This window comes from Emydura macquarii, unplaced genomic scaffold, assembly GCF_026122565.2.
Source record: "Emydura macquarii macquarii isolate MOO-44397 ecotype Brisbane River unplaced genomic scaffold, CSIRO-AGI_Emac_v2 contig_2676, whole genome shotgun sequence".
NCBI classification, from domain to species: domain Eukaryota; kingdom Metazoa; phylum Chordata; order Testudines; family Chelidae; genus Emydura; species Emydura macquarii.
In genome coordinates, this window is record NW_027132813.1 from 24,694,219 (window position 1) to 24,708,457 (window position 14,239).

Below are 14,239 nucleotides of genomic sequence, written 5' to 3' on the forward strand. Positions count from 1 at the left end.
ACGGTTGTATTTGTTTGATGATACCCCATATGGGTTCCAGTGTGGGGTGGTAGATGACAACTGGGGGTGTGTAGTCAGAGGGGGTTTTATTTCTGTATTGAAGCATGTTCTCTTGAGGTATTTGGGTGGCCTGTTCCATGATGTGATCTACTTCTCTGATGGAGTGTCCTTGTTTTGTGAAAGCAGTTTTAAGTGTGTTAAGGTGTGTATTCTAGACTTTCTCCTTGGAGCATGTTCTGGGATATCTGAGTGTCTGGCTGTAGATAGATTTCTGGGTGTTTGGGTGGTTACTGGATCTATGAAGGTAGGTGTGGTGATCTGTGGGTTTCTTGTATATGATTGTCTGTAGCGTTCCATTTAGGGCTGTCAAGCGATTAACAGCACGATTAATTTTGTTAAAGAATAATAGAATACCATTTATTTAAATATTTGTAGATGTTTTCTCCATTTTCAGAAATATTGATTTCAATTACAACACAATACGAAGTGTACAGTGTTCCCTTTATATTTATTTTTTATTATAAATATTTGCACTGTAAAATGAAACAAAAGAAATAGTATTTTAGTTCACCTCATACAAGTATTGTAGTGCAATCTCTTTATCATGAAAATTGAACTTACAAATGCAGAAATATATTAAAAAAATAACTACACTCAAAAATAAAGCAATGTAAATCTTTAGAGCCTACAAGTCCACTCAGTCCTACTTTTTGTTCAGCCAATCGCTAAGACAAACAAGTTTGTTTACATTTATGGGAGATAATAATGCTGCCTAATTCTTCATGTGATGATTTCTTGTTTGAGGTGGTCCCTTCTGGAGTATGTGATGTGCAGGAAGTGATTCCTCAGTTTTTCTGAAGTCCATCTGCAGAGCTGTTCAGCATATTTGGAGTTGTATGTAGTGGTCAGAGGATTATAGATGGTGAGACCTCTAGAGATGATGTTTTGGTTTTTTTGCATTTGCTCAGGAAGTAGATGTCTCTGTTAAGTTTTGCTTCCTTTTTTTCCCCATGTTGTGGAGTTTCCATTTCAGATGGCTAAATGAGATATTTTCCATCATTGTATGCAGTGTAGTTGTAGCCATGTCAGTCCCAGGATGTTAGAGAGACAAAATGGATGAGATAATATATTTTATTGGGCATTGTGTAATGAAATACTTCCTTTGGTTTGTGTTAAACATGCTGCAAATTAATTTCATTGGGTAACCCCTGGGCTTGTGTTATGTGGGTAAATACAAGTTCCTATTCACCTTCTCCACACCATTCATGATTTTATAGATCTTTATCATATCCCCCCTTATTGTCTCTTTTCCAAGCTGAATAGTCCCGGTGTTTTTAATGTCTCTTAATCTGGAAGCTGTTCCATACCCTAATAATTTCTGTTGCCTTTCTCTGTACTTTTCCATTTTTAATATATCTTATATGAGATGAGGCAACTAGAAATACATGTAGTATTCAAGCCGTGGGCATACCATGGATTGATATAGTGGCATTATATTTTCTGTAATATTATCTATACCTGTTTCTAATGGTTCCTAAGCTTTTTTGACTCCCCTACATATTGAGCAGATGTTTTCAGAGCACTATCCACAATGAGTCCAAGATCTTTCTTCACTGGTAAGAACTAATTTAGACCCTGCCATTTTGTATATGCAACTGGGATTATGTTTTCCAATTTGCATCACTTTGCATTTATCCACATAGAATTTCATCTGTCATTTTGTTATTGTTAAAGTTCATAGCCTTCCTTTATTTTTGGACTTTAATACCTCAGAAGAGGTGGACCTAAATTGTGGCTGGGCCAGAGGGGCAAGGAAGAAGCAGACCACAGTGGCTGTCAGCAGGGGGTGCCAGATGAGGGGAGCTGCTGCACCACACCCAGCACAAGGAGGCGCTCCAACAGTGAGTCCATTCTTTTACAAGCAGATACTTAAATATAAGATTAACAGAGAATGCCTCTAATGAAAAATCAAAGTCTTTTCCAGGGATAGTTCATGAACTTTTGCCATTTCAGCCACTCCTTTAGACCTGAACAAAAGGCAAATACCATATAAACTGACTTTTACACCCATGATCACGAGTTCTGCTGATGACAAATATTTAGTGCATACTGACACATATAATTTGGGGCAAGTGCTACTTTAAACTAATTTAGTGAAAGGGGTTTTTCTACAAAGTCTTACATACACGACCTTTTGGTAAGATGGAACTACTAAACAGAATGATTATGGACAGAATGAGGGAGATGTGAAGGGCAGGTGCCTTAGGACACTATGCTGATTGCATGCTGTTACCAAAGAAATTTAGGATGCAACTTGTTTGCACTGTAAAGGAGGGAGTTAAATTTACAGTTGGTTTGGCAGAATAGTAGTCGAAGAATCATAATATTGTGTAAAATAGGATGGCATTGGCAGGATAAGGCAGTGGGCATGTGCCCTATCCTAGTATTGAAAACTACTAGCTGCGGCTGCCCTCAATCAAGTGCCTCCCCATCTGTTGTCCTCCTTACTGGGGCTGTTTGGTAGCCCTGGGTACGGCCTGCACCAGAGCCTGGTGCTGCTGGAGTTAGAGATCCTGGGGCAGGGCCCCGTCAGCAGGAGGGGTGCACAGGGCCCCGGCTTCCCTCTTCCTTGAACCCCGATCTTCCCCTTCTCGCCATCTCCACTGCTCGGGTAGCTCCTTGGAAGCATGAACCTCTGAGCTCGGGCCTCTTCCTCCTCCTCCTCCTCCTCTTCCTGGCTCCCCTGCTCCAGGGCTGCCTCTCCCACCCCCGCTGTGCTGCTGGGTCGTCCAGCCCCTGCTGCACACGTTCAGCTCTGTAGGCTGCTGCAGAGAGAGGAGGCATTTGAAGCTGGGTGGCCTGTACCCTGGGTGAATGCAGTTTAACTCCGTGGCGTTTAAGGGAGGGTGTAAGCAGGGGAACCATCCCTGCTGCTGCAGGCCCCACCCCGCAGGTGCGAGGTCCCGAAGCTGCCTGAATCCCAAACCCAGTCCCTGCGCGCCAGGGAACCAACCCCTCGCTTCTGATTGGCTGGCGGTGATGTAATGGGCGATAACATCCGGGCACTTCTCACCACCTCTCCGACCCATCGCTCCCCTTGCAGCTACCTGGGGAGGGCACCCTCTCCGCCCCTCTGGCAGCCAATCACAAGGCAGAGCGGCCCGCGGTGGGGGCGGGGCGGAGGGCGCTTGCTTTTTCCGTCGCAGGAGTGATTGGCAGGCATGTAGCCCAATGGGACCGAAGCTATTACAGCTACTTACCTGTCCAGCAGCAAGAGCCAATGGAATGCGGGCGACCAACGCACGGTGCGGAAAGGAGGCTGGTGTTCGTGGGAGAGAGAGGCGGCTGCGTGGGGAGGCGCGGTGGGTTTAACTGACAGCAACTCCCGTCAATCATGCCCGGCCTGCAGTGTCCGGGTAAAAAAGTGCGCAGAAGTAAGGAGGCGGACAGGCTCGGTATTTGATTGACGGCAGCCGCGGCCAATAGTTTTCAGTAACAGGCGAGGGCGTGTACCCATTGCCATCAGGGCGGGCGGAGAGAAGGCGGGCAACGTGGTGAGTGGCAAAGGGGTTAACCGATGCTGCGTAGACTAGGTGCAACGGGCAGGGATATTGGCCAATGGGAGCCAGGAAGGGGGCGGGACGACCGGAATGACAGACGTGATAGCCAATAGAACTAGTCCAAGCTCGGGCTCCGAAGAAGCGCCGTGGGGGGGGGGGGGGCGGAGCATTCCTCTTCCTCCGCCCCCGCGTTTGCATGCTGACGTGAGCGGCGGGAGGGCCCGGCCCAGCATCAGGCGGGGGAAGCGGGCTCCCAACATGTCGGTGCTGCTGGCTGCGTTCGGACTGCGCGAGCGGGCGGCTGCTGCGGCGGGGGGAGGCCAGCGAGGAGCGCCCGCAGCGTGAGGCCTCCGCCAGCCTCACCCTGCACGGGGCCGGCCCGGCCCTGGGATCCTGGGGCGCAGACACGGCCCGCGGCCAGGTACAGGGCCCGAGGCGGGCGGGGGGGCACCGCGGGGTGGGAGGCCCCTCTCCGCAGCGAGGGGAGCCGTGTAGCCCGTGTCTCTGCGTGGGCGGGGCAGGCGCCAGGCGGGGCCTGTGCGTGTGTAGGGGGAGAAGAGGGGACAGGAAGGCAGGGCCCGTGCGTGCGTCCGACCGTCCGTGTGTGTGTGTGTGTGTGTACGGGGGGGAAGGGGCAGAGGCGGGGCCTGTGCGTGCGAGGCGGCAGGCGGGGCCTGGCCCTGTGTTTACTGCGGGGGTATCTGGCGGGACTGGTTCGGGGGTTTGGGGGGATGGGGAGAGAGCAGGCGGCCGGCGGCCTGTACGTGCGTGTGGGGACTGTCGGGGCGGGGTAAGGGGCAGGCAGGGCCTGTGCGTGTAGGGGGGGAGGCGGCGAGCGGGTGTCTCTGTCTTAGGGGATATGCGGCAGGCGGGGCCTCTGCGACAGCGTCTGTAGTGGGAGGGGTGGGTTTGGGAAAAGGGGCAGAAGGTGGGGCCTGTGCGTGTAATGGGCGGGGGAGGGGGAGGGCAGACGGTGGCGCCTGTGCCCATGTGTAGTGGGGATGAGTGGCAGGTATGGTCTGTATGCGCGTGTATTGGGGTGAGGTGGGTTGGGTAGGGTAGGGTGGCAGGCGGGTGCGCTGTGTGTGTGTATGTATTGGGGTTGGGGTGAGGGGGTGGGGTAGGTTGGCAGGTAGGAAATTTTGCATGTGCACGCATGTATTGGATTGGGAAGGGTGACGGGTGGGGTGGGCTGTGTATGATTGTATTGGGGGCTGGGGTGAGGGGGTTGGATAAGATGGCAGGTGCGTTAGGCTGTGTGTGTGTGTATTGGGGGCTGGGGTAGGTTGGCAGGTGGGGGATGTTATGTCCACCTGTACTGAGGGGATGGAAGTGGGCAACAGATGGCTTGTGAGCATATGTGCTGAGAGGATGGGGGGTGGGTGGGGCTTATGTGCACTGAGGGTACTGAGGGTTTAGTGAGTGGGTGGCAGATCTGTGTGTGTGTGTATGTATTGGAAGCAGGTAGGGCAGTGGGTGGGACCTATGCTCATGTAAGTACTGGGGGTGTTCAGGGGGGAAGGTGGCAGGTGGGGCCTGAGCGTGTACTTGGGGAAGACTGCAGGGCCTGTGCATTTTTGAGGGCGGTCATGGCCTGTACACATGTATATGCACATTTGGGGGAGTGTATTGGGGGTGTAGATGTAGCTATAGCTGTGGCCTGTGCATATGTACGGGGAGGGGGGAGCAGGTGGGGCCTCTGTGTGTGCATGCATGTTTGGGCAGGTAGGCAGGACTTGTATGTGTACACATGTGGGGGAGGAGGTGGGGCTTGTGCTTGTCTGTGTGTTTGGGAGAAGCAGGTGGGGTCACTGCATCAGTGTGCATGTTTGGGGGGAGCAGCTGGAGATGGGGCCTTATGTTTTGGGGCAGGTGGTGGACGCAGCCTGTACATATCCATGCATATTGGAGGGAGGGGTGAGCGGCAAATGGGGCCTATGCCTGTCCCTGTGATTTTTGGGGAGAGGGCAGGTGGCTGCAGGAGGGGCTGTGTTGGTGGGTGGATTGTTGGGAGTTGTGGTTGTGTTAAGCAGCTGGGACCTGTGCATGTGCTCTTGTGTATTGGGGCAGTGGCAGACAGGTGAGGCCTTTGTGTGTGCATGTGCAGGAGGGACAAGGGGAATGTAATAGGGAGATCTGTATGTATATTGGTGGGGGGAGGCTGGCAAGTTGGGCCTGTAAGTACTGGGGTGGGAGGGTAGGTGGACTGTGGCAGGCAGGCTGGTTGGCCAGCCTCTGTGTGTATAAGTGAGAAATAGGGGAAGGCAGTAGGCAGGCTATGTCTACACTGCTAGTGGCAGATTTGCCACTCAGATGGATTTATCCAGATTGAGCAGGTCTCCACTTCTGCTTAATCAATTGACCTGAAAATCGTTGCTACTAATCCACCTCCGCCAGGTGGAGTAACTCTGCATGAACGGGAGGGCCTTTCCTGTTGGTTCAGCGAACTGAAGACATGATGGTAAGTAGAAGTTAGGAAGTCGATGGGAGATATGCACGCTACTTTACGTAGCTTGTGTGCAATTGCTGCCGAATTTCTTGACAAGTGTAGACATAATCTAAGTGTTTGGGAGTGGGGGAGGTAAGTGGTTTGTATGTAGGAATGCCTGTGAGTGTATGGGGTTGAGGTGGCAGGTTGGCAGGCATACCTGGAAGTGCATGGTGGGAGAAGAGGGTTGGCAGACATGCTTGTGTGTATTGGTAGAGAAGAGGAGTAAAGTGGCAGGCAGGCAGAATTTTAAAAAAAAAAAAAAAATCAGTTTTTATTTAAATTAGATTTTTTTATTTTGTGTCTAAATTACCATTTTTTACTTTTTAAAAACCTCTTTAAAATGAAATCTGAATTTAATACAAAATGTTAAGGCCTTAACATTTAAGTGAAACAAATATGCTGAATCCATGAGCTTCTATCAAAAGCTTTTGAGTTTAGGCTTCTTTTCTGTATAAAGAATTGGGGAAAAAAATTAATTTTTGAGTTTAAACTTTATAAATATGGCACAATTGGTCATGTAGTGTATTGAGGGCTTGTTTTGTTTAGTATGCAAACATTTGATATTTTGTTTTTTGGCTGAATACCAGTTACCATCCTAATGCATGAGTAGACAGTTAATTACATAGTGAATAAGCAAATATATCATTCACCATTTTCTAGCATGCTAAAAGTGTGCAATTAATAAGAATCTGAAAATGTTAAGATACGTGATGGCTTAAATAAATGTATATAGTTACAGTATATTCTCTTTGGTAGCAAAAAGATGTACCAAATTTAGTGTAAAAGCTCTATTTAGTTTTAAATCAACATGTATTAATGGTTATATCAACAAATGAAAATGCACCTTTCTTTAGAAAATAACTGAAGTACAAATGAAAAAGTGGATTAAAATTGAAGGTTTCTATTTGGTGACTTACATCATGATTTAAATTGGTGATTTAAATTAATCCACCCTGCAGGCAGGCTTCTGTTGTATGTGGGGGTGAGGGAAAGGAAGGTGGCTGGAAGGCTTGTTTTTATATGTGGTTGAGAAGGTGGCAGGCAAGTAGGCCTTCATAAGAATTGTGGTGTGGGAAGTGACCGGCCTGAGTAAGTATTCCATGGGGAGGAGTGGTTGTTGGGTGGTGCTGGCAGGCTGGCCTGTTGGTATTGGGGGGGAGGTAGTAGGAAGGCAGGCACACAGGCTTGCATCTATGTTTCTGGGGTAGATGGGTTAGCTGGCAAGGAAAGCAAGGCAATCTTGTGTGGTTTTGTGTTTTTTTGGGGGAAGGAGGTGGCAGTTAGGCAGGCAGACTTTGTGTGTATGTTTTCTTGGGGGAGTGCATTGTGTATTGACAGAGGAGAGGTGACAAATAGACAGGCCTGTTTGTGCATTGGTGTGGTAGATAAGTGGTTTGTGTGTATTTGGTGGCAGTTGACCTTTCTGTCCCCACTCCAGTACACTCAGAGGAGAAGAAAGCAGGCCTGTTGTATGTATGTGTTGGCTTGGAGGTGGCAGAGAGGCAGGCTGCTGCATTTTTTCTGGAGGGATGTTGCTAGTAGGTAGACATATCTGTGTATTAGAGTTGGTAGGAAGTCATGCCTATGTTGGTATTGAAAGTAATGGAGATGATTGGTAGACAGGGAGGTCTATGTGTGTGGTGTTAGGATGTTGTAGGTTGGCAGTTAGGCTGCATGGCTCATTTTGCATGGTTGATGGTAGACAGGCTTAGTGTGGGGACTGGCAAGAAAGCAGCTGTGGGCTGTGCTGTGCAGAAGCATTGTGGGGTAGGAGAGGGTAGTTGGTGGCAGTGTTGTGTGGGTACTGGGATTGGGGAAAGTAGACAGGGCTGTGAGAGCACTTGGGTGGAAAGGGTGGACCAGATGGGCGGATAGGGCTGGGGTAGTGGAAACAGTGGGGAGGCTGGGCTTTGTATGGACATTTGGTGATGGGGGTAGGGTTGTGCTGCGTGTGGACATTTGTGTTTTGGGTAAAGATTGAAGACGAATCTGTGTGTTCCTATTGGGCAGGGGAGATCTGGCAGGTAGGGAAGCTTGTTTGTGTGTGTGTTTTGGGGCAGTGGGAGGAGGCAGACAATCTGGTGGCCTGTGTGTATATTATGAGGTAGGGTGACAGCGGGTATGTCGGAGGTGGGTCTGAGAATGTATTGAGGGGAGGTGGCATGGGGCTCTGTAGTGGTCGGGCAGTGAGAACTTCTGGGCATGTGTGTGTTTTCAGTGGAGAGCGGGGGATGGGCTTGTTCATGTATTCTGTGGGAGGCAAGAGATGGGTGGCCTATGTGTTCTTGTTGGGGAGGGAGCAGGCAGAAGATCAGGTTGAAGGCAAGCAGATGAGCCAACTTCTGGTATATTGAGGTTTGCAGTGGCAGGCAGGCTGGTCTGCCTATGTACTAGTGGGTTAGATGAGTTGGTGGGTAGATCTGTATGTATTGGGGACTGGGAAAGGATTTGGGGGATCTGCATGTATTTCAGGATGATCCTGGGAGGTCTGTGTGCTTATATTGTCTTGGGTAGGAAGAATAGTAGAAGTTTTGGGATAACAGTGGTGGTTGGGAAGGGGTTGAAATTAGGAGAAGCTTTTAGGTGACTGGGATATGGACTTGGGGAGGAGAAATCTTCTATGCATGTATTGGGGAAGCTGGGGGAGGGCTGTATGTACTGTAGGGGGAAAAAAGAGCACGTGCATATGTATTGTGAAGTATGTATTGAACTGGGAGGCCTGTGTGTGTATAGGGGTTGGCGAAGGAGTGGAGAAATTGGATGGGTTATGTGTGTGTATGGTGCTGACAACAGAAGCTGGGGGACATAATTGTATTGTATTAGGAAGTGAGGTAGTTGATGGTCTGTATATTTGTATTATGGGGGGCTTGGAAAGAGGTGAGTCCTATATGCATGTTATGGGATTGAGTGTCAGGTGGATGGCTTATGTGGATTGATTTAAATCAAAGCAATTTTAAATCACCTATTTCTATCTTGTTTTGCTTTTGTGATTTTCCTAAAGAAAGATTGATTCTCATTGGTTGGTAACCATTAAGACATGTTGATTTGCAACTACATATAGCCTTTTCACTTAAGGTAATACTCCTTTTTTACTAACCAGATGTAGACTATGCTGACATGTCTATTTAAGCAATTATGTAGCTTACATAAATTTATTCAGATTCTTAATTGTGGGTTTTTTTGGCGCATTAGAAAATGGGCTCTGTTGGATGGAGATTTGAATTTAAAAGTACACAAACAGCATTAAAAATTTTTTGTTAAATAAAAAATACGCTTGATAAGAAAAAATAGATTTATCAAAACATGTTTTGCCTTTTAAAACTCTCATTTATTAAACAAAGGAAGTATTATATGTAGGTAGTGAATTGAACTGATTGTTTCCAGTCACCATGTCTTTCAGAATTTTAGAACTGGTAGGTCCTATCCTGTCACAACTAGTTTTTATTTGTGACTTGGAAGAGTAAAACAATCTTTCTTGCTTTTCCAGTTTCCAGTTGGTTTCTTAACTTTGAATCACAGTTACTGAACTGAATTAGTTAAATAAACTGAAATGAAAAAAAAACCTCTCTGTACCTGCAGAAGAGACTGCTGTCAAAAGCTGGTTAGCACTTCAGCAAACTCGTGTTCCGGGTGCTTAACCAATGACTTCCACCGGCTCAGTGATTTGATTCTCTTTAAAACATTGATAGCGAGCATGCTGGTCAATATTATTTTTTCACTTTAAACCATTTTAAAAGATTATAGTGAGTTTAGGCCTTCAACGTAGGTTTTTATACTTTCGAAAATAAAGTTTAAAGTTATAATTAAAAAAAAAATGTTTTAAAAAGTTTTTGGGGAGAGATCATTGATTTTTATCCACCCTTTGCTACGCAAGTGTTTATTGGGATGATGGGGTTGTGAGGCCTTAGTGGCTTTAACAGACAAAATAAAATCCTAGCAGCGCCATGGCAGTTTGTATCCTTCACAAATGTTGAAAGTTGAGGTAAACCATATATTCCCCCATAATCCTGACCTCAACTTGTTAACACACATGAAGGTTACAAACTGCCATGTCTTCACTGTGTTAGCTAATATGAGTTAGGAACACACCTTTGTCCTAGTGGAGATGCACCCAGTGGTGTCTCTTTCCCTAGATATTGATCTAGAATTGACTGCTGATTAACTTGAGATAGTTATTACATTAAAGAATAAATGTTCAAGTGCCCTGTTGGAGTGTGGTGGGAATGCTGAGGGAGCAGAATGTGTGATTATGACAGGGGAATTTGCAAGGTCTTGGTGTTTGAGTTTTCCGGATGAGGCCTATGGGATGGAGCTGGAAGGCACTTACTGTGTTAAAAGCTGTGTGGCTTGTGCTTGGAGGAGAGGAGGTAGTTAGGAGTCCTGGTTCAGGTTGTGGGGGACTTAATAGTCTTTTGGTGCTTAGTTAGAACTGGAATATCTGTTGGGACACAGTAGTAGGAAACTGGGAGGCCTGTGCGTTGGGAGGTAAAGCAGGGAGATCTGTAGGGGTGGTAGAGAAGGGAAACATAGGGATGGAGTTGGCAGGCCTAGATCTGTGTATGAGCTGCATCAGGTTGGAGAGCTAGGTTGTGGTTGAAAAATATAGAGGGCACCTGCGTGTAATGCAGGGAGAGAGCTGAAAGACTTGTCTCTTAGTGGAGTGTGGTGGTGGGAGAGAGAGGGAGGCATCATGTGGGGACCTGGGGAGGATTTTGGGGTGAGTTGTGGGCTTGAAGATGGCGCTGGGAGTGATGTGTGTGCTGGCGGTATGCTTATGTAAACTGAGTGTCCTTTGCGTTTGTGTGATGGTGAGGAGTTAAGAGGCTTATATGTATATTACATACAATCTACATTAAAAGAACATTAAGGTTGTGAATTCAAGAGCTCAAAAATTAGGGAGTGGCTGCCTTGTGTGTATATGCAGTCTCTTGTTATCTGAATTACTTGATCACTTAATATTTTTTTCCATAAGATCCTCGTGTGTAATTTTCTAGATATTTTAAAAAAGCAAACTGAAAGAAAAATTTGTCCTATAACATCATTTTGACAGCCATGTGTTTTACCAGTGGGGCTAGAACTTTTACAACCACCACACAGACCTTTTGTTCCTTGAGCTAATGGAACAACTGATAGTAGTAGTAGGTTGTTTTCCATGTGGCCCATCCGTAGAGGGGCATGAGACACTTCGCCCCACTGGGTTTCACAGTTGTTTGCTGTCAGCAGAAGGATGAAGAGACTCAGGAACCTTGGGTTCTGAAAAGGAGTGTACTCTAGTGGCTACAGACATTTTTGCCCATTCCCCTCCTGGTTCGATGCCTCGCAACCTGTCCGTCTGGTCTCTTTCCACTGCTGACTCTGCCCCAGTCACATTCTTGCCTATTCAGTCAGTCTCTGACCCTCAGTCTTCTCAGCCTGGTACCAATCTCCCAAACAAGTTCTAATTTTATCCATCCATATTTCCCATCCCAGTCTCCCTATATGCTACTCCCAATTCCAGAATCCTTGCCTAGCCAGTCCTTGTTCTTCCTCCCCCCCCCCCCCCCCCCCCCGGGTCTTCATCCAGTCTTTCCCTCACCCTGGCTTCCAGTTGCCTCTTCCCCCTCCCCAACACATAAATTGTATGTCACCATTGGTTCCAAAGTCCCCACCTTCTTGCTCCAGATAGTTCCAGTCTTCCTTTGCTCCTCATCTGTTCTCAGACCCCCATCTCCTTGCCCAGCCAGTCTCCCTCTTGTCCCCTCTACATTTGAGTCAGGCAGTTTGAGTTATCACAGGGGAGAGACACTCCTTGGTCTCATTTTTGGTGTCTAGCCCAATCTGCAGAAGCCCAGAGCTATAATGGCAGGGAAAGTTCTGTTGAGCCCTAGGCTAGAGCATGCCCAGTGTGGACAGAATCTTGAGAAAATTTAACAGTGAAGCTCTAGCAAATTGCCACTGAACAAAAGGAAACTGCAAATCTTTTAGAGGCTTATAACTTTGCCAAATTTGGGTGAAGTTTGACAGGGACAGTAAAATGCACATCCCTGACAAAGAATGGGGTTGTAGAGCTTTCCCCCCCCCCCCCCCCCCCCAAAAAAAAAAAAAAAAAAAAAAAAGGTCGTCAGAATTTAACATGGGCAAAACTGTTTTTTTCTTAGCTCCATTCTCAAATGGCTGAACCGTTTTGGCTGAAGTTTCCAATTAAATTCTGACCGAGGCAGACACCTGACATGGAAAACTTATATCCAGATGGTTAATGTTTGGCAAAATTAGAAGCAATTGAAAACAGGGTCTTTATAATGGGAAATGTGGGGCAATCTTAATAAGTTGGTGCCACCAGCCCTGCCTTTAATATGAATGTTGGTGGAGTTCTGTGGCATGTGTGGTGGATTTGGGAAGCCTGTGAGGGAATTTGTGGGGTCTGAATGGGACTTCAAGAGGGTGGGTTGAGAGACCACACTCCATACTACAGGAAGAATACAGATTTGTGAGGAGTTGTCAAGTCTGATTGTACAAGAAAGGAAGAGAACTGAAAAACTTTGTTCAGGGACGGAGGAAGGTAGGTAGAATGGGGACAAGAGGTGTTGCAATTCAGGTTAGTTTCAGTTCAAGTTTCTCTATTGACATGATAGACTATATAAGCATTGCTGAAGTATTGCTGCTGCAAATTCCCCTAAACCCTTTTTCATCAAAATCCTGCCGAGCCTCTGTAGACCATTAGCAATGCTCTATGCGTTTTTGTCAAAGAAATTTTAACTAGATACTCTATTAAGATCCTGCCGGTGTAAAGGTGGTTGTTACCAAATATTGGGACACATTTTTCTATTGTACAAATTGGAGGCATTAAGTCAAGAAAAGTCTTATATTGTATTGTACTATCTGTAATATATGTTGGATGCCATATAAATTACTTAATTTGGGAGCTGTTAGATTGATAAATTCTGGCATTGTCAGGAAATGGGGTAGCAATTTGGTTCATGTGTTATGGAGTTGCCCCAATATTTTTTGATTCTGGAAGTTGGTCAAGAGTAAAATTAACTTTTATATGCCATCTGACGTGCTTAAAGGAGAACACAACATTTTGGGTTAGTAAAGACCGTTTGGAATCTTTGTTATTCCAAGAAATTAGCTGTACAGAGTCGTGATAGTGGCTTAGAGACTTATTTTTAGTATTGGGTATCATAATCCAATCAAGTGATTGAAGAATAGTGTACAGATATAGAGATGGAAAGGATTTTTCTGTAGCAAAAATTATATAGATCAATTCACTGACATATGGACATACTTTATAAAAGTAGTGAAATAAGTTGGTGGGTGACTCTTAGAGTGCTGGCCCCTAAAAGTATTCCACAGTGGGTAAGTATGTGCTCCATGGGCCTGACACCGTTTTTTTTTTTAAACAGGTAGCATTAGTTGGTCAACGCCAATGCAGCTGCTCCCCTCATGCTCCATAGCGAAGTTATAAGGAGTGGTGCAGATCAGCACCTTTCCAGTTCCTTCTTACTGCCACATGGCTTAAGTTGGAATCCTCCCGTGTCCAGAGCTGATCCTCAATATTTTTCATGTAAATATTTAAAAAATTTTATGTTTTCAGTTTAGTCTGTGTACACTTGAAAAGTTATAGCTGCATTGCTGTAGTGCTTCAGTGTAGACACTACAGCAATTTAATGGGATTCTTCCATCACTGTTGGTAATCTACCTCTCTGAGAGGCAGCAGCTAGGTCAATTGAAGCACTGTCTACACTTAACTTTGTCTCTTGGGGTGTAGGTTGTTCACACCCCTTAGAGACATAGCTATACTGATGTAACTTTTCAGTGTAGACCAGCCTTTAGTTTGAATATCTAACCTGGGGAATCCTTTGATCCCTTGGGGCAGGATTTAGATTGTACCCAGACAATCTAAATTGCATCTCCTGCTCCTTTTTTGTCGGCGACAATCATCACTGTTGCCTCTACTGTCTTGGGGTAACTCATATGTTCACTAAGTGCAGTATCTGCTGTGTTTTTTACCAGCTGAATGTGGCAAGCATGAGAACTCAGACTTTGGAAGCACCTAATGACCATGCCATGAGGCCTCTGTCAGATACAGGCTGTATCTGTACTTGGGTCTGAGAGAATGAGGAGTGCACCTCATAGTTTGATGTCTGACTCAGGAGTAGGTATGGTTAGAGCAAAGGACCCATACCTCAACATTCTCATGAGAGTAAGA

The 14,239-nt window shown here is 46.3% G+C and overlaps 1 protein-coding gene and 1 long non-coding RNA gene across 6 annotated transcripts in view; one reads left to right on the forward strand and one right to left on the reverse strand.

Annotated features, from left to right (window-relative positions):
- Positions 1–491: 491 nt before the first annotated feature.
- On the reverse strand, positions 492–3,410 carry LOC137164300 (uncharacterized). The gene is made up of 2 exons (XR_010922989.1): positions 3,261–3,410; positions 492–2,825 (listed from the first exon to the last, which is right to left on the reverse strand). It is a non-coding gene; the product is annotated as an uncharacterized lncRNA (long non-coding RNA).
- A 307-nt stretch (positions 3,411–3,717) lies between these two features.
- The window catches only part of PPM1B (protein phosphatase, Mg2+/Mn2+ dependent 1B), a 113,039-nt gene continuing 102,517 nt past the window's right edge, over positions 3,718–14,239 (forward strand). The window contains exon 1 of one of the 5 annotated variants that reach the window (XM_067565075.1): positions 3,718–3,981. The gene's annotated coding sequence lies outside the window, so the exon portion shown is untranslated. Of the gene's footprint in view, positions 3,982–5,134; positions 6,022–14,239 lie in introns of those variants that run through there. The other 4 variants (XM_067565073.1, XM_067565071.1, XM_067565074.1 and 1 more) reach the window with 4 other exon arrangements.